The 19,771-nt window shown below is 39.0% G+C and overlaps 2 protein-coding genes across 4 annotated transcripts in view; one reads left to right on the forward strand and one right to left on the reverse strand.

The window, feature by feature from the left end:
• The window catches only part of LOC109035796 (uncharacterized), a 121,620-nt gene that overhangs the window by 77,749 nt on the left and 24,100 nt on the right, over positions 1–19,771 (forward strand). The gene's annotated exons all lie outside the window — the stretch shown is intronic.
• Positions 1–19,771, reverse strand: part of LOC109035795 (uncharacterized) — a 125,055-nt gene that overhangs the window by 25,077 nt on the left and 80,207 nt on the right. Inside the window, exon 7 of one of the 2 annotated variants that reach the window (XR_011899168.1) lies at positions 10,739–11,048. The exons of the other annotated variant lie outside the window; for it this stretch is intronic. The gene's annotated coding sequence lies outside the window, so the exon portion shown is untranslated. The remainder of the gene's footprint in view (positions 1–10,738; positions 11,049–19,771) is intronic. 2 annotated transcript variants of the gene reach the window in all.

The raw sequence follows: 19,771 nt of genomic DNA on the forward strand, positions 1-19,771 counted from the left end.
TGGGCGACGGATTCGATCAGATATGACGTGTGATCGTATATTCCGGATAATCGCAATTTGATGCATGCTGCAATGAGGGGAAACGAAGATGTGAGAGATACGGTCGGAGAAGATGCGATATCAATGAGGGGAAAAGGCTCTCTTCTCTAACATGACTTCGAGCCCGGGTAATCTCCTGTGGTCAACTGAGTCATGTACGGCGGGTTACGGAAAACTATTTTTCGCAGGAATAACGATCCCGCTTGTACAAAATCCGAGATCCGGTATCACCTCTGGTCAAACCTGCTAGAAACGTAACTAGCAGTCACGTATCTATCTTGGTGGGACCTAGACCTGGGACCATGTAAAGAGCACCGATCTCGAGTCGTAGATCACGAATATATATGTCATTCATTTTCTGTCATATATATATATATATTTCAGAGCGTTGAGAGGCAGTTAATTTTTAAGTTTCTTGAAACAAAACTTCTGGGGCTTATAGTCCCTTAAGAGTACTTTCAAACTGTGAAGAAAAAATCGGAATACGTTAATTACTTTTCGCACAGCGAGGGGTCAAAGTGGGGGGAGGTTTAATTTTGTCCACGCGATAACTCGAGTAAAAATGAATATTTTGAGCTGAAATTTTGATGGTAGTTAGATATCTACTGAGATTGGTTTCCCATTGAATTTCAGCGAAATCGGCCAACGCATTACATAATAAGGCAATTTACCGTTTTTACGGGTGAGGGGGGGGGGGGGTAGGAGTTGCGCAGCCAAGGGGAACTGTTTCTTGAAACATGTCTGTGGCAAGAGGGGTAGGGTAAATGATTCCATTCCCCAATGTGACACTACCCTTCGGAAAATACACTCATGCCGCGGTAAATGCGCGGACTACAAAAAGAACCGTCCCGTACTTGCCGGCAACCCCACGGAAAAAGCGGCAGGGTTTTTTACACTACTCCTTTGAAAAACATAGGAACCTGTAAACCTGATATGGGCGCATTACTTCGAAACTTTTAATTTTTTCTATGCAATAATTAGTTGCAAACCAGCTTTGCTAGATGCCACGATGTGTCACAAACAATTCTTGAAAGGAACGGAAGGAAAACAGAGATGGACGAAAAAAAATGCGGTGGTCTGCGACTTTTGGCTTTCAGAGACCAGAATTTAAATTTGACCACGAGTAAAGCATTCAACAGGGGTGATCAAAGTACTTGTTAAATATTTTAACAATTTTCCCCCTATCGCGATAAAGAGCGACCCTAAAAATGACAGTTTTTTGGCACAATTTGGAACCGCGGGGATTTTTCTGAAACCGGGTCAAATGATACCTTATCATCTCATTAATATAAACTTCGAAGGATTCAGACTTTCAACGATTCTACCTTTTTCTATTTCACTCGAGAGGTTGCCAGACTGTGCGATAAATGTGAATATTTTACATGGATATGCATTGGGAAAAGTGCTAAAAAAGCAATTTATCTGGCAACAATAGAGTCCGGGAGGGACGAGAGGCTGCCTTCCTGGGAAAACCCATGATTTAGCCTGAAATGTCATTGAAACAATTGATTCCGTTTGAAGCATCAATTGTATACTAGGAGAAAGCTATTTTAAAATAATAATTGTAAATGGACACAGATGCTACAGAGAGGGAAAAAGAAAAGGGAAAGGGAAAGGAAATGAAATGAAATGAGGATATAATTACTAATATGCAATCAGAGAGAATAAAACAAACACATCAGAGAAAGGAGGAGTTGCGTTTTGGGCCTTTTCCGGCCCCACCTGGATTTTGCTAAATGTTTCATATTTTCAAAGTACTAGTCTTAGGTAGACTCTGTGCCAAATATTAGACCGATCGGAGCCCATGCAAGGGCGCAGCAGCGCCTCAAACCCAAAATCCTGGAATCGAAAAACAATTATTTTCGTCGACTTTTTCGACTGTTATCACTCTTCCAGCACATGTTTCTTATGTATTTTTTTGCGTACTTTTCGTTTCTGGCCTTTTTAAAGGCCTCCGATAAATTTTAAGGGGCCTTATGGCCCATTGTTGCCATTTTTGGCCCATTTTTAGGGGTTTTTTCCATTTAACACATTCAAAACTCAATTTAATCCAAAAACTGTATACATTTTTGAAAAGTACGTAAAGAAATGAATAAAAAAGGTTCAGTAAAATTTTTTCCTATGTTGCCAAATTTCCGAGAAAATTGGCCCCAAAGTGTCAAAATCGGCAAAAAATCGATAAATCGCCGCGTCTAAGGTTCAAGAAAGTGGAGTACATTTTTCATACTCTACCAGATAACAGCTCTTATCCATCCATACAACATACTAAAATATCATAGTTGTACCTGGATTCCCACGATGTGAAAATTGACCGAGATGTCGATTTTAGCGGCCTTTTTATACTTGAAGGCAGCTCTTTTGAATGTTTTTCGACCTTAGTCACCCTCTATGGGTGTGTAGTATATGTATTTTTCTACGTACTTTTCATATCTGGCCATAAAAATGGCTTCCTGTGAATTTTAAAAGGCCTAACGGTCCATTGTTGCCAATTTTCACCAATTTTTAGGGGTTTTTTCAAGTTTACGTGTGTGAAACTTAATTTAATCTAGAAACCGTGTATAATTTCGGAAAGAACGTAAAAAAATACATAGGAATGTGATTTGTACCTTTTCCCTACGTTGCCAAATTTTCGAGAAAAATCGTCCTGAAGCGTCAAAAATGCCAAAAATTGGATTAATCATCACGTCGGAGGTTCCAGGAAGTGAATTATGACATTCATGTGGATCGTGGGACACTTTCTCCACGCATTTTCTGTTCTTCGGTATATTTGGCCTGTAGCAAGCATCTTGAGAACCAAGGATTATCTCGAGGTTACAGGAATAAAGAGGTGAACTGGAGTGAAGGATAAAGTAAAAGCACCTTGAGGGCCCGTTTTGTCAGGTTCATCTACGCCATTACATGTTCCTTGAGATGCATTGCAATTTTCCATTTTCGATACGTTATTTGTAGTGAAAAAAAACTTGAAATTCACTTCCTGGAACCTCCGACGTGATGCTTAATCCAATTTTTGGCATTTTTGACGCTTCAGGACGATTTTTCTCGAAAATTTGGCAACGTAGGGAAAAGGTACAAATCACATTCCTATGTATTTTTTTACGTTCTTTCCGAAATTATACACGGTTTCTAGATTAAATTAAGTTTCACACACGTAAACTTGAAAAAACCCCTAAAAATTGGTGAAAATTGGCAACAATGGACCGTTAGGCCTTTTAAAATTCACAGGAAGCCATTTTTATGGCCAGATATGAAAAGTACGTAGAAAAATACATATACTACACACCCATAGAGGGTGACTAAGGTCGAAAAACATTCAAAAGAGCTGCCTTCAAGTATAAAAAGGCCGCTAAAATCGACATCTCGGTCAATTTTCACATCGTGGGAATCCAGGTACAACTATGATATTTTAGTATGTTGTATGGATGGATAAGAGCTGTTATCTGGTAGAGTATGAAAAATGTACTCCACTTTCTTGAACCTTAGACGCGGCGATTTATCGATTTTTTGCCGATTTTGACACTTTGGGGCCAATTTTCTCGGAAATTTGGCAACATAGGAAAAAATTTTACTGAACCTTTTTTATTCATTTCTTTACGTACTTTTCAAAAATGTACACAGTTTTTGGATTAAATTGAGTTTTGAATGTGTTAAATGGAAAAAAACCCCTAAAAATGGGCCAAAAATGGCAACAATGGGCCATAAGGCCCCTTAAAATTTATCGGAGGCCTTTAAAAAGGCCAGAAACGAAAAGTACGCAAAAAAATACATAAGAAACATGTGCTGGAAGAGTGATAACAGTCGAAAAAGTCGACGAAAATAATTGTTTTTCGATTCCAGGATTTTGGGTTTGAGGCGCTGCTGCGCCCTTGCATGGGCTCCGATCGGTCTAATATTTGGCACAGAGTCTACCTAAGACTAGTACTTTGAAAATATGAAACATTTAGCAAAATCCAGGTGGGGCCGGAAAAGGCCCAAAACGCAACTCCTCCTTTATATACGATGAAAGTATAAGAAAAAAACACGAGTGGGCTCATTGCGATTCGGAACTCGAACTATGCTATCGTTGAGCAGTTTTTAGACCCCTACGCCACCGATAATCTTCTTAAGAAGTAAAGATGAACTTTTGTTACTTCAGCAAGTCAAATCGCGGAAGGAGATCCGTGGATTGTCTTTTTCCGCCGCCCGATAGGATGACGTCCCAGTCAAATGCGTTTTTGAAGAAATGGTCGATCCCCATCATCGCTTCATCTCAACACATCTATTCATGTGCAAATGATGGCACGCTCCGGCAACAAGGTTCTGTGACGAAATCATTTTTGCCTCCAGAGTCTCCAAAATGTATAAATCTTAGTGATCAAATGTCCAATCACTGAGAAAAATGGCTCGCGGAGCGAGTCAAATGTCACTCGCGTAGCGAGTGATCGGGGGTCCAGGGGGCGCAGCACCTTGGCTGGCCGCGACGGACGCGCGAAGCGCGTCCAGAACGGTTAGTAATACCATAAAACTCTGATAAAAAATTTTAGCTTTGGCTGTAAATGTTCTTATTAGGCCCCCGTGCATACAGGGTGTCTCACGAAAAACGAGCCACCTTGAATATCTGCCGAACGCGTCGGAATTTCGAAAAACGGTAAAAGACGTGTTCGTTTATATCAAGGGGGACACCTTTTGGCGTATTCGACATTTTCCCAAACCGCGGGAGGGGCGCGGGGCGGGGGGTGCCCCACCCGTAAGTCGAACTTTTCAAATGGCACCCCTACTTTTTTATTTCAGAAATCAATTCTACGCAAAAAAAACAAGCCACCCTGTCCAAACCGAATGTAAATCGGACAATTTTTCAGTGATTGACAGAGTTTGAAACATTTTTTTCATGCTCTTTTCAAAAATTTCCCACGCCCAGTGGAATTGCTGTATCAAACCAAACTCTCCGCCAAAAAAATTCTTAACATGGCACTTTCGATAAAAAAATAAAAAAAAATCTGCTGCACTCGAAATCTGGAGCACGCGGAGCCCTTCTTTGCGACATTAAAAATTCGTTATACCGAACATTTCCGGGGGGCGCTCATCGGGAGGCAGTAGTAAGTTTTAGACAAGAATTATTAATCTTTTTTCTGAAGCATAAGAAACCGTGTCCATGAAGAAGCAGTTAAGTAGAAAAACAACGCACCGCGGAAAAATAGCGTCCTCAGAAGTATCAAGGTCCGGCTCAAGTCATTGACCCCCCCCCCCCCTCACCCCCAAAAAAAGCTAATCCATTTGTTTTTCTACTTAACTGCTTCTTCGTGGACACGGTTTCTTATGCTTCAGAAAAAAGATTAATAATTCTTGTCTAAAACTTACTACTGCCTCCCGATGAGCGCCCCCCGGAAATGTTCGGTATAACGAATTTTAATGTCGCAAAGAAGGGCTCCGCGTGCTCCAGATTTCGAGTGCAGCAGATTTATTTTATTTTTTTATCGAAAGTGCCATGTTTAAGAATTTTTTTGGCGGAGAGTTTGGTTTGATACAGCAATTCCACTGGGCGTGGGAAATTTTTGAAAAGAGCATGAAAAAAATGTTTCAACCTCTGTCAATCACTGAAAAATTGTCCGATTTACATTCGGTTTGGACAGGGTGGCTTGTTTTTTTTGCGTAGAATTGATTTCTGAAATAAAAAAGTAGGGGTGCCGTTTGAAAAGTTCGACTTACGGGTGGGGCACCCCCCGCCCCGCGCCCCTCCCGCGGTTTGGGAAAATGTCGAATACGCCAAAAGGTGTCCCCCTTGATATAAACGAACACGTCTTTTACCGTTTTTCGAAATTCCGACGCGTTCGGCAGATATTCAAGGTGGCTCGTTTTTCGTGAGACACCCTGTATAACTGTGTTCAGTTTAAAAATTTTTGGCCGCACAGTGGTCCAAAATGGGGAGAAATCGTGGACAAATCAGGATTTTTCGTCAAACTGTTTAAATATGGAAGTAAAATGGTTGGTCTCCTGCAGAGTTCACAATTAACAATGTTCCTATCGGTCTTCAATGGATTAAAGTGTGATCAGCTTCAAAAATTTTCATCGCACGGTGGTCCGAAATGGGGGGGAATGTGTGGACAAATTAGAATCTTCTGTCAAAATTTTTGAAAAATAATATAAAACTATGAGGTTTTTCGCTAGAATCAAAAGGTGAAAATTCAAAATAGATTAGTAGCCAATAAAAGCGATCCAAATTCATTGTTTTGAACTGAACAAATAAGGTCTGGAAACGGTAATTCAGAAGGAACTCAGCTTTTGGATCCTTAGAATGCGGCTAACTGGGGGGGGGGGGGGGGGGGTAAAAGACTTGAAAAACCAGGAAACAATAGAAAAATTTAAACAAGCGGAAAAGCTCTAATCAATGCTCTAATACGTTGGTATTAGAGCAGCAGTTACACAAAGCACAAGGACAGTCCAGTCAATCTAGCAATTTTCTGGGAAAATCCATACATAGAAGTTTTTTTTTGCGGAAACATGTTGCAATAGGCTACCAGAACAACATATCAAAAGTTTACCGAAATCGGCTGTCCGCTAAAGGCCGCCATCGTGAAAAAAGAGGGGGGGGGGCGAGGGGCCAAAATACGCCGCCGGCGACCGGTTTTTAGCTTTTGTCTTGAAAAATATCAATCCTACGGACAAATGTCGAACCTTTTAAAAAGATCATAAAATTTCTTATTAGAAACACTATACATTTATCAAATTACGACTTCTAGTTCGTGAGATATGGCGGTAGTTTCCTGCGGCTAGGGAAGTCGAATCTTGCGTGAAATCGCGTTTTTTAAACGAAATCTGTAATTATCTTAAGAATGGCGAGTCTGCGGCAAAAAACTGTTCTTACCGAAATAAAAGAGCACAAAATGTCCATGCTAGAAATGCTTATACATTTACTAAGGGGTCCGTCCCCGAAGCGCTATGCGGTCCGAACCAACGGCGGCTACTAAGCGGAGAGGCTCGGCTTGGCCGTGCCATGAATTGTTGCGGTCCAAGATGAAACAGCTTCACCTTTTTGGTATACTTACCGCGAAGGTAAGTTACATTATCCATTTAAATATGTACTCATATCCTTTATCACGAACCTCCCCCCCCCCCCCTATGTCATTCTAGTTGTATAGTTAATACCTAACTGTCAACGGTCACGATTGAAGATAATGTTATAATTTTATGCTTTCTTACCTATTCAAATACAATTTGTCAATCAACACATCTTATTTTTTCAAAGTAACGAAAAGGAAATGAATTAATACAAAACATAGAAATAGGGACACAAGCATTTCCTCGTTTACTACCTTAAGCGGTTGTTGCCAGTTTAAATTTATCCTCTGCTTCCTCCTCGATCAGTGTTTCTGCTTGATTGCTGCATCCCAAGCCGAAACAGTGTAGACAAATATCACTGCATGGTAGACCAGCTCTCTTATAAGAGCAGAGGTTACTACAGCCTTTCGAACTTGTACATGAGATGATTTGTAAAATATCTTGGGGGCAGGCAGGTTGAGCAATATCGAGCATAGGCACAGGAAGGAGCCCGAGTGCCGAAGATTTCCAACCCCATTCCTCTGGATTCACTGATTCAGTTTTCTTCCTCTCTATAGTTGAACTTGAAGAATACACGAAGATAGTGTTGTCTGCACGCATCTGAAGTTGGGGGCAACGTTTGCAGTTTCACCTCAGTTTTTTGCCTTGCCAAAGCACGATTAAAACATTGAAATAAGCATTTGTTCAAAGCAGTAACTGATTTTTTAGCACCGCACAGCAAAAAAAATGAGTTGTTCACCCGCTTGACAAAGCTCATCTTGAGTGCAGTCGGTTTCATCAAATTTCGCAGCAATACGAGAGACTTCGCCTCATTTTTTCAACAGTTTAATAAATTTGCCTTTCCCCTTGCCACGAATTGCTGAAGTGGTATCATACCCCCTGACGGCATGAATAAAAAGAATGCTGCTCCTCAAAGCACCCGATTTTTTTTTTTTTTTTTTTTTTTTTTTTTTTTTTTTTTTTTTAAACTTACTCACCTACTTATACAGCAATTGGAATATTTACAATATGATTATAACTAGACTTAAGGCTAAGACTTAATGCTAGTGCTATTAAAATGTTATGTCCCCTGGATAGGGGTAAGTAGGAGGAAAAGTATAATACAGTGGGGCACTATATATACATAGTAATTATAATAAGATAAATATAAATATGAATAGAAATATTATAAAGACCAAATGTCTTTTTATTATTTACCATGAGCTTAAGCTTACCTATACCTGATATAAGACACTAGATGTTAGGGCTTACTGTTTTATAGTTTTTAATTCTTACAAGCGGCAGGTTGATTGTTTACATGATTATTTAAGAGAGTAAAGACAACGGGGGCACAGGAGTTGTTGGTGCGCGAAAGTTGAAAATGAAAGAAAGTGTCTTTTAACTACAGTTATATGTATGTAAATCGAATCAAATGAAAATTTAAGTAATAACAGAGATGGTGTATGGAGCCTAGAAATGTCTTAGAAATTGATTCACGTATTAGGAGAAATGTTGGAAGATAAGGCAATGAGGTAGGAAAAGGGTCAGGTGAATATTTTGTTTAGCTGGTCCACGACCCTACAACTTAAAAATGATGACACGGATAATTAACCCATCAAGAGGCCATTTCCAGGCGCAGCAAACCCCACGCCTAGTCACCCCGGCACTGCAACCACTTGTGCACGGTTTGTTTAGAAATTATAAGTTCAATGTTCCCACAAGACAGATAAGCTCAATGAAGCACTGAGCAAAGCGGTCGCAGTGTAGTGGCGAATTTCAAGGTTCTCTTACTAGTTCAACCCCCGCGTCAACATTACTAGCTGAAAATGAATGAAGTAAGAGGCGAAATTAATTGGGCCTGGACCGGAACGGAGGTGATTCATTCACACATTAATTTAATTACCTCGCTCGAGACGCAATCAAATGGATGTTTCCGATTGAGGCGTCTCGGTCCGGTTTTGTATTTGAATAATAGATTAGCAGCTTTTTCGTTGGGGTGACGGCTCAGCCTCATGGGATACCTCAACGAGTATTGTTGAATAGTGTCCTTAACAGTAGGAACTCCCAGACGATGACGGACCATTATATTTCATCAAGCAGTCATTCCAAAACGCGTCTTTTTAATTGTAAAGTAATTTTCAGTAAAGTTTAAAATTAAAGTATACCTCATATCGTAATTTTTTAGTGTAAAAATAAAACTAACACTGATAGGAGGGTAGAAATAGGGCCGCGAAGCGGCCCATTGATGGCGCGGAGCGCCTTCAGGGGGTTAGGCCGCGTAGCGGCCAGGGGGCGTAGCCCCCTAGTTTTTATGCAGAGGAAAAACAAATAATTCCACAAAATCTAATTTATAACAAAGTTCTGTGAACAATAATATGGTCTGGCATACAATAAGATTTTAAAAAATTAAACATATGAAATTATCCAGGATCTGAAATCTGCAGAGGACCAACAGTTTTACTTCAGTTTTAAACATTTCGACAGAAGATCTTAATCTGCCCACTAATTCCCCCATTTCAGACCACTTTGCGATGAAAATTAAGCTGAACACATTTTCATACATTGAGGACCGATAAGAACCATGTTAGCCATGGACTCTGCAGGAGACCAACAATTTTACTTTCATTTTAAAAAAGTTTGACAAAGAATCCTGATTCGACCACGATTCCTCCCCATTTCGGACCACTGTGCGGCGGAAATTTTTGGAACTGAACACAGTTATGGCACGGGGGCCCAATAAGAACATTTAAAGACAAAATCCATCAGGGGTGTAACTTATTCGTCCATTTTCCCGTCTTTTTGCTGTAAAAATGTTGTCACGAATGATGGCGATTTGGCAACTTCGCCCCCCCCCCCCATTTCTCAAAAACCATGCGTACACTCAAGCTAAAATTTTTACCAGAGTTTCAGGGTATCATAAGGTATCGTTTGGGCATGGTTTCAGAAAAATCCCTTCAGTAATAAATTGTACCATTCTTAGGGTCGCTCTTTTACTGAGAGTTTCAGATGACAAGAAGGTGATGCACCGCCACTTTTCTGATCATCCTCTTGTCAAATGTAGACAGCAGTTTACCAGAGGTGACGGAACTGATCTAGAAGCTAGGGACTGCTTTGATATCAAGGTGTACCATTCCAAAAAGAATAAAACTCAGATTTACCGTTTTCCCATGTAAACTAAAATTCAAGAGTAGGAGAACGCCAAAGATAGAAAGTGAACTCTAAGAAAGGCATAATAAATTATAAAAATTTCAAACTTTCGATATTTTTCAAAATGAATACTTAGGATTTTGAACTTTCGGAGACGTTTCAGGTGGCCTTTTCGATGCAGTATCAGTGCTATGCGACACTATTGAGGTGCTGTGCAGGACGGGGGCGGGAGCAGAGAGAAATTAAGGCCCAACCTACTCTCGTATAACCAAACTAAAACACCCACAAGTCGTAAATATTGTGCTTGTGTGCCATGTACGTCCTCTTGTTTTTGATATTCCTTCAGCTCCTATGTACCTACTTAAAAGGTCGATATATCGACGGCTCAGAGGCCGAAGAGCAAGACGTAGCAAGATTTTGGTTTTAAAAACAAATGTCGGTAAAAAACGGTGGGAGGGTGGGTAGTGAAAATTTCGAAATCGAGAAATCACTGATTTTAGGCGTTTCATAGCCTGCTCATATAAAAAAGGACCCCGCTTACCTCTTATGGGAATGTGCACCACGATGGATCTTTAATTTTTTTATTGCAATCGATTCTCCTCAAGATGCTGATCATTGCGCCAACTCTCTACGATGCACCGTTTTTGCAAAAAAACGCCTCAGAATAAGATTCAATTATTCGGCGATAAGAGTCAGAAAGATTCCTCATTTCAGCACTCCAGTGAACTGTCGGCTGTGTGCCAACAAGGAAATCAGGCGAAGTTGTTTTGAGACAAGTTCGCGGAGAGGTCTTCATAATTAGCGTTTCGGTTGGTTCCCTTTCCCCAACAGGTGTGATATCGTCTCCGCAACTATGCGAAAAAAAGCATTGAGATAAGCGCTTTCAAAGTACATTTCGGAAATGTTACCACGGAAATGAAGTGTTCGACTCAAAGACATAAAGACGGAGCGCTAAAAGCAAAAAATGAAGCTTCTTCTCAATCACCTCTACTATTGGCTGTAGGATTGGCGGCGAAATCGGGACAAGTTTGAAATTCAAATGTAGGGCGGGAACTAAATAAAATTGCGGAAACAAAGTATTTTAGGTTGATTTTTGCCCAAATTCACTTACACACTCATATTTGTATAACTTTAGGTTAGTTTTGGTCCGTCGTCGACCGATTAATTTCATTTGGGAGTAACTGTCATCTACGACTGTGACGGCCTGTTTGAACCGACAGAACCACCATGAGCAGAAGAAAAACTAACTTTATCTGATATTACTGCCTGTTACCGAGCAAAAGTAAATGTATTATAGTAGGACGCAGTCCCAACTTTCTTAATATATTCGTTTTAGGCTTTTAAAATACGTTTCGAAGAAGAAATGTGGAAAAATCAAGAGGACAAGTTCAAATCAAATTTCCGTTTGCCGCCATGGATTCCCGCGCTCATTTACACACTCACACAAGCACCCAGCGCCAAACCAGGCTTCACTTTTTCCCCGTGCTTTTAGATACGAGCACTCCGTCTTTATGTCTTTGGTTCGACTTCATTATTGAAAAAAACGTAGACCACAACGTATAACACGTTACCGGTAGGGTTACCAAAAACAAGATTAATGGAAACGATGGTTACCTACAAAAGGTTTCGGCAACCTTTCAACGTAAAGAATTGCCGAAAGAGACAATTATTAAGTGAGCTTGTAAGCTAATGAGCTTCCTTCAGCTTCTTATTCAACATAAGCGTCCAGCCCACATACAAACTAGAGGCTTCAAAGAGACTCATCGATGCCTTTCCTGGCCCTCTCATTGGCCAGCGGTTTAAGTCGGGGCAATCGATGAGTCTCTTTGAAGCCTCTAGTTTGTATGTGGGCTGGACGCTTTACCGGTAAAGCTTCTGCATTTCTGCAAGGAATAACACACAAGAGCTTTGGAAACGATTAAGAAAAATCGTCTCCACGACTTCATGATAAAGCACACAGAGATAGACTAGAGTACCTTTATAGACAGGGTATGGCCATTCGTATCTTTTTACTACAGGAAAACTGTTCCGCTTTTTGATTGGTCAGCGAGTTTTTAGGCTTCATGATGCTCTTAGGGCCGTAAATAAACAAACAAGATGGCGACTCACCTTAACATCGATAAGAAGCTAAATTTGACAAAAATTTCAATTATACGGCAGTAACAATTTAAACTAGCATATCTACGAATAACACACGAAAAAAAACACGAAAACATTGTTAAATCGCCTTTCACCTTTATCACAGGAGCATGTAAGATGTGCATAACCTCAATCTTTTTTCTTTTTTTTTTTTTTTTTTTTTTTTTGCTGGTTTAGTGGCTTATATTCCGTTGGAACCTACAGCCATCGATAGACAGTATTTATTGTCCTTAGACATCATGGGATTTAGGCACATCCATGCTCCAGGCTTTCAAATTTGCAGGGATTAAGGCCGAGTGGAATCTGTTTCTGCAGATCCACTCGTCAGTTCCATGAAAATTTGTCGCCACCACCGGGATTCGAACCCGGGACCTATTGGCCTAGAGTCAGACGCGCTGACCACTAGGCCAACCTGGCCGGCAACCTCAATCTTGCTTGCTGATAACAGCCATCTTCTTTGTTTATTTACGGCCCTAAGAGCATCGTGTCAGCCTATTCGCTCGCAACCAATGAAAAACCGGAACAGAAATGGCCATACTCTGTCTATAAAGGTACTCTAAGATAGACATCCTGCAAATAGACCGTTTTAGTGATGACGTCACATTTCGAGATGTATCGCGATTTCAGGCCTGGTGCCCTAACCGGGATTTGGTCGGTTCGATTTACATAGGATTTCCCCAAAGACATAAAGACGGAGCACTAAAAGCAAAAGCTGAAGCTTCTAGAGCTTCTTTTCAATCACCTCTACTATTGGCTAGAGGATTGGCGGCGAAATCGGGACAAGTTTGAATTCAAATGTAGGGCGGGAACTAATAAATAAAATTGCGGAAACAATGTATTTTAGGTTGATTTTTGCCCAAATTCAGGTACACACTCATATTTTTTTAACTTTAGGTTAGTTTCAGTCCGTCGTCGACCGATTAATTTCATTTGGGAGTAACGTTGATCTAGAACTGTAACGGCCTGTTTGAACCTGCAGAACCACCATGAGCAGAAGAAAAACTAACTTTATCTGATATTACTGCCTGTTACCGAGCAAAAGTAGGTGTATTATATTAGGACGCAGACCGAACTTTCTTGGTATATTCGTTTTAGGAATTTAAAATACGTTTCAAAGAAGAAATGTGCAAAAATCAAGAGGACAAGTTCAAATCAAATTTCCGTTTGCCGCCATGGATTCCCGCGCTCATTTACACACTCACACAAGCGCGCAGTGCCGAACCTAGCTTCACTTTTTCCCCGTGCTTTTAGATACGAGCGCTCCGTCTTTATGTCTTTGGATTTCCCATAAAGAATGGAAAGCTAATTTTCAAACACTGATTCTGGGTATTTTTAGACAGTTTCTGCCGAATTTTCTAACGATTATGAGTTCTATATATCCTCAAATGTACGTTTCTATCTCGTGAATCCCAATATAGCATCGGATAAATTAGTTATACTCAATGTATCGAAGCAAGTCCCGAAAGTGAGGTTATGCTACCCCTTCGTTTACCTACAGTCTTCTCTGGAACTCTGTTCATCATTAATTTATGAAAAAAAAAAACAATTCTGCGCGTCCATTACGTTACTTTTTCTCTTAGATTCTATCTAAAATGACAAAACCTAAACATCCGCACCTAATTCGTTGAATATTGGACACCAATATTTGTTTTCTCCCTCTTAGAGTGTTGCGCTTCATTCGTTCCAGCCATAAATCCCTCAGTTTTGTCATATTGTCCATAATTTTTCCTTCTAAACATTCCAATTCATAGGTAGTATTGTTTAAATCAATTTCAGTTGATACCTTCAGAGAAGAGCTGACACTATGTTCCAGGTATTAACTGTTAGCATTCATTGAGGCTGTGGAGAAGTTGTCTCCGTTTGATCCTATCGATGTCGATAAGATTTTGAAGGTACTTTAATGATAACATTAGACTTCTCGAACACTGACACTGACAGGCAATTATTGGCACAAGCTCAGTAAAGGAATATCAAGGTAATTGGCATTCATTAGAATCTTTTTATAACATCTAGAAAAAGGTATCACAACATCTAGAAAAGGACCTATCCACAGCGGTGAACGGGTTGTCCAACTACAGTTTTACTTAAGCGTCCAGCCCACTTGCAAACTGGGGCTCTCAAACTGGCACTAATTCTTCTATTTCTCAGCCATTTCGGCACGGAATGCCTTGAAAATATCAAGATCTGATCTGTGATGTATCCCAAACACATCGGTTACCCTCAAAGATCGTCGGGCCGACTAGAGTCCCTTTATACTACTGAGAAGTCAAGACAATTCAGCTCATGGATGTCACAAACAGGAATAAAGATTACAGAAATTGAACGTTTTTCGTAATCTTTGATCGGCCCATTCTCAAATGCCTTTCTCCGTTCCTCCTCTCGTTCCGTTTGTTCCTTGCCGAACCCGTAATTCCCTGGTCCATTCCAGATTATAATCTTTGCAATTGGTGAAAATGTAATCTTTATTCCCGTTTGTGACACTGTGGAGGCCTAAAATACGGGAACCAATCAGAAATGGATTCAAATTGTCTTGACTCTCAGTTAGGGTGGGACTTATTTTTTTAAATCGACAAAACCAAATGTTGCACGGTCTTAAATGGTTCTATGTGATAAAAAAACACGGTAGCCAAGAGGATTTTGAGAAAAAAAAATTTTAACCCGGCGCGCACAGAGCCTAAACATCGAGATTTTTCTGGTTTTTTTGGCATTTTCGCCGTATATTTTTGATATTTTTGCCAGCAACACGGATTTGAAAAACGGATTTTTTTGAGATGTCCAAGAATTGGTACAAACCTAGCACATACCTTGCAGATTAAGGGAAAATTTTTGTTTTTCTCCTAGGTCACTCTCAGTTTGCCTGGTAATGCCGAAACTCTCTGCTCGGCAGCTCTAAAAATCGAAATTTCGCCGTTTTTTAACGTATAATGAACTTTTTGAGCAACCTGTTTTTCTTAGTTTTTAATAAGAAAAATATATAATTACGTAGTAATTATAAATAAATACCAAAACAATTCTCGGTAGATGTCAAAGACTGACTGAAAAACTTTTATTAACCTCTTATGAGAAAATATACATTTTATCAGCTGACACTGACATTGTTGTCAGATGAACATTCTCCCGAGGGAGCGAAAATTATTAAAATTTATATATGACTAATTAAAATTTATTGATAGATTCGTGGATATCCATTTTATATGTTAATGATGCAATTGCTGCTTTATGCATACAATGTCACTGTCTTAGGGGCGTCCCCTGCAGTTGAAATGTCACTGTCTTACGGGCGTCCCCTGCAGTTGAACAGTCCATTGTTTCAGAACCGATTTAGTTCCACGGTGATCAGGGCGATCACTGCATGGAATTATTATCCCACGGAGATCAAATCGATCACTGCATGGAATCATTAGCCCACGGAGATCAAATCGATCACTGCATGGAATTATTAGCCCACGGAGATCAAATCGATCACTGCATGGAGTTATTAGCCCACGGAGATCAAATAGATCACTGCATGGAATTAGATTTTTATGGATATCAACAATATCTGCAGGAAATACTGCCTCATTAAAAACCTTAACCATTTTAAAATCATTGGATAAAAACATAGGCAAGGGAAAAAGAGTGCAGTGTACGGTTGTAAGTAGAGTCATATGTCACGATTGGTTGGTAATTTTGATTGTAAAGCTCTGTCAGTGTGTCTCAAGTTCACCAAGAGATTGTTTGAAGTTGATGATTGATTTTCACATATTAGACTTCAAATTTGTATGCTCTGAAGTACAGGAAGTGTCGTTCAAAAGGGTACAGTATTCAATTAAATTATACTCTAATCATTTGAATTGGGTACCAAAGAGGTCACAGTTGATGATTTTTTATTCATCTTGAATAATCATTCCCGGCCAAACAAAATTGTTGCAGTGTTGTGAGTGCAGTGTGTATGTGAATGTTAAAGTACTCTCTGCTCTGCTCGTTACTCTAGACGGTTTAAAGATATAGGAAGTTAAAGAATAGGATAATAGGAAGTTAAACTTAAATGCCTTCTCCTGTTTTTGTTCATTATTTTCTTCTTTTGCGTTTCTTTTCATCATCGATAGGCGATGAGCATTCAGTCAGAGTTTCATACAAGATTTCATGCATAGGATGCAGGATATACATAGGTCAACACAAGTAAGTAAGTTGCCTGAAACAAGAAGACAACAGAAACAGAAAAACGAACTATCTATTTTGCACATTGATTAATATACTTGAGATCATAATGATATGTCTGATAATATCAGATAATTTAGTCCGTTTTGCTTCTACACCTAGTGTAAAATCCTATTTACGTTCTTTCTTATCCAAAGATGTCACTTATTTCCAGCTAGAAATAAGAATAGCTTTCAATACTACTAATCGCCAATACGGGAATTTTAATACTTCTTGAACTTCACTCTGTGGCACATTCGATTAATAAGGATCTGCACTCATCTGGATCTGGATCAAGGATCTGCATGTAAACCACTGAACTCAGACTCATTTGTCGACACTTCTCTTTAATCTCCTTATTTCAGCAGTATTTATTAGTCTTCCACAGTCTTTCAGCTCTAAATTTAATCTTTAAACACCTCTTTATATGTCTTTACTTTTTCTCACAACGAATTCCTCAATTCTTTCATCTCTATTCAAGAGGATTATTAGTGTATAAATGCATCATACATTTTGGATGATTTCCTTCCGCACCAAAAAGGAAATCTCAAACTTTTGGAAATTCGATTTCCAATTAGAGCGCTATTAAATCGATTTTTAGGTATGCCATAATAATTTACTGAGGAATTATTAATTTTGCATTATTTTCACCATGTGTTTATATAGTTTATAATAATTAATCCGCAACGATGATAAATTAGAATTAGTTGAATCCATATATGTTAAACTTGCTTACAATCTTTACTTTACTCACAATCAATCTTACTTAGGTCATACTTTTTCTTCTCATTCAGATTTATATTCTTTTTTCGCATTCAGGTTATTTCTTCTTGCTCTAATTTATACTTTTTTCTTTTTCTCACTCAGGTTGTAAATTGGACAATTGGTTGCAAATGTTGCAACTTATTTGGTAACAATGCCAACCTAAATTAATGTTATACAATCGTTGAACATATTTCAACAATACTTAAATCGTACGATGATTTGACTATAAAACATATTAAACTGAAATAATTTTAATAGTAGTTTTTCATACCATTTTCGGAAAGGTGGACAGGATAATAGGTTATAATATCATCCATTTTCAGGAGTTTCTGAACGAGTTAGGTTCAGACTAGTTATAGGTTAGTTCATACTATGTCATAATTCTATTCGGTGGGCTCAGGTGTTCGATTAAGTCCAGCTTGCCCTCTTAATGCACGTTTGAGATGATAGAATTTCGCAATTGTTGAAAAATGACTTGAAGCTCTGCCATACTCTTCATATCCCCCAGAAAAGCCTCTAGAGTTTTTAATTTGGTTTTTTTTTATTGTTGTCAGAAGCATCATTTTTTGTATTTTTGTCAGTTTTTTCTCTCTTTTCTTCCATTAGTGTTTTCAGACTTTTATCATTGTTTCGTAGAATCTTGTTTCAAATTCACTCAACTCATTTGGATTTACATCTGGTTCGATCATTTGAAGTTTAAAATTTTCTTGGGAAAATTGGGTAAAGATCTGCTTGGCTTTCTCAAAACGAATGTTTAAGTTCGTCATGTTACTCAACGTTTTCTTGTGGTACGAAGTTCTCAAGGTTTGACAGCTGATAGTTAAGATGAAGTTTTGTTGCCAAAAGGCTGGCTTTATTTTTTTTTTTTTTTTTTTTTTTTGCTTTTTCCATTGTTAGGCCGAATTACCGCTTGATATTGCCCAATTGAGTCGTGGAAATCGGTCGATTACTGCACGATTTTTAATAGTTCAGGTATGTAGAGATCAATCCATCACTGCACATACTTGGTATTGACACGGAGATCGAGCGATCACTGCATGTCTCAACCACAATATGATAATTATCTTTTCAATTCGGCCGTATATTCCACTTTTGTGAAAATTTTTAATTTTCATTGACGTCTTCTAAATTGCGCAGATGAAGATCACGTCGGGGTCACCATGTTTTTCTTAGTTTTTAATAAGAAAAATATATAATTACGTAGTAATTATAAATAAATACCAAAACAATTCTCGGTAGATGTCAAAGACTGACTGAAAAACTTTTATTAACCTCTTATGAGAAAATATACATTTTATCAGCTGACACTGACATTGTTGTCAGATGAACACAACCTATAATGGTAGTAAAAATCCGGAAATTTGTGGAAAGCAAGTCCATACCATCAGTATGGAAGGACAAGTGTCAGAAAACTCCTACGTCTTTTACTTTCTGCCAAGCTATGCCCATAATGGTGGAAAACTTGTCAAAAATAGCTCAATTTTGACCGTTTTTTCGCGTTCGAAAATTTATTGGACACCCTGTAATGACAATGAAGGTCCGAAAATTTGTGGAAAGTAAGTTCATACCATCTGTATGAAATAAAAAATTTTACTTGGTTCATACGTCCTGTATTCTTCGTCCTGCGATACCCGAAATGGCAGCGAAAACGTCAAAAATACCTCAAATTGGCCGTTTTTTGATAATTTTTTGGAACACCTTGTAGTGGCAGTGGAGGTCCGAGAATTTGTACAAAGCAAGTTCATACCATCCGCAAGGGATAAAAAAATCTACTTGGTTCCTATGTCTTACATTCCTCATTGTGCGGTGCCCGCAATCACTTCGAAAACGTCAAAAATACCTCAATTCGGCCGTTTCTTCAATGGCGAAATTTAGTAGTCACCCTGTAATGACACTGGAAGTTCGAAAATTGGGGAAAAGCAAGTCCATACCATCAGTATAAAAGGGCAAATTTCAAAAGGTCCATAGATGTTTGATTCTTGGTCGCACGGTGTCTTCAGATACACAAAAATCGTGAAAAATACCTCCATTTTGACCGGTCTTTCGCTATGAAAATTTAATAGACACCCTGTAACGGCAACAGAGGTCGAAAAATTTGCTGAAAGTAAGATCATTCCATCTTCATGCAATGAAAAATTCTACATCGTTCCTATGTTATGCATTCCTCGTTGTGCGGTGCCCGCAATCGCATCGGAAACGTCAAATGTATCTGAATTCGGCCAACATTTCGTGCGTGAAATTTTTTTGGCACCCTGTTATGACATCAGTGACTCTTAAAAGTGCCAAGTAAATATACGTTGTTTATACATCTGAAAGGAACGGCGCAATTTTTCAAAGACCCTTACATTTATAATTGTTGTCGCTAGACGCCCTGAAGTGAGGCGAAATTTTCTAAAATACCTAAATTTATCCATTCCTTTCTTTCAACACTAGCTTCTTACATAGTTTCGGACCTCTGCTGTCAGTACAGGGTGTCTGCAAAAATAATTCG

Source organism: Bemisia tabaci, chromosome 2 (assembly GCF_918797505.1).
Source record: "Bemisia tabaci chromosome 2, PGI_BMITA_v3".
In the NCBI taxonomy this organism is placed as follows: domain Eukaryota; kingdom Metazoa; phylum Arthropoda; class Insecta; order Hemiptera; family Aleyrodidae; genus Bemisia; species Bemisia tabaci.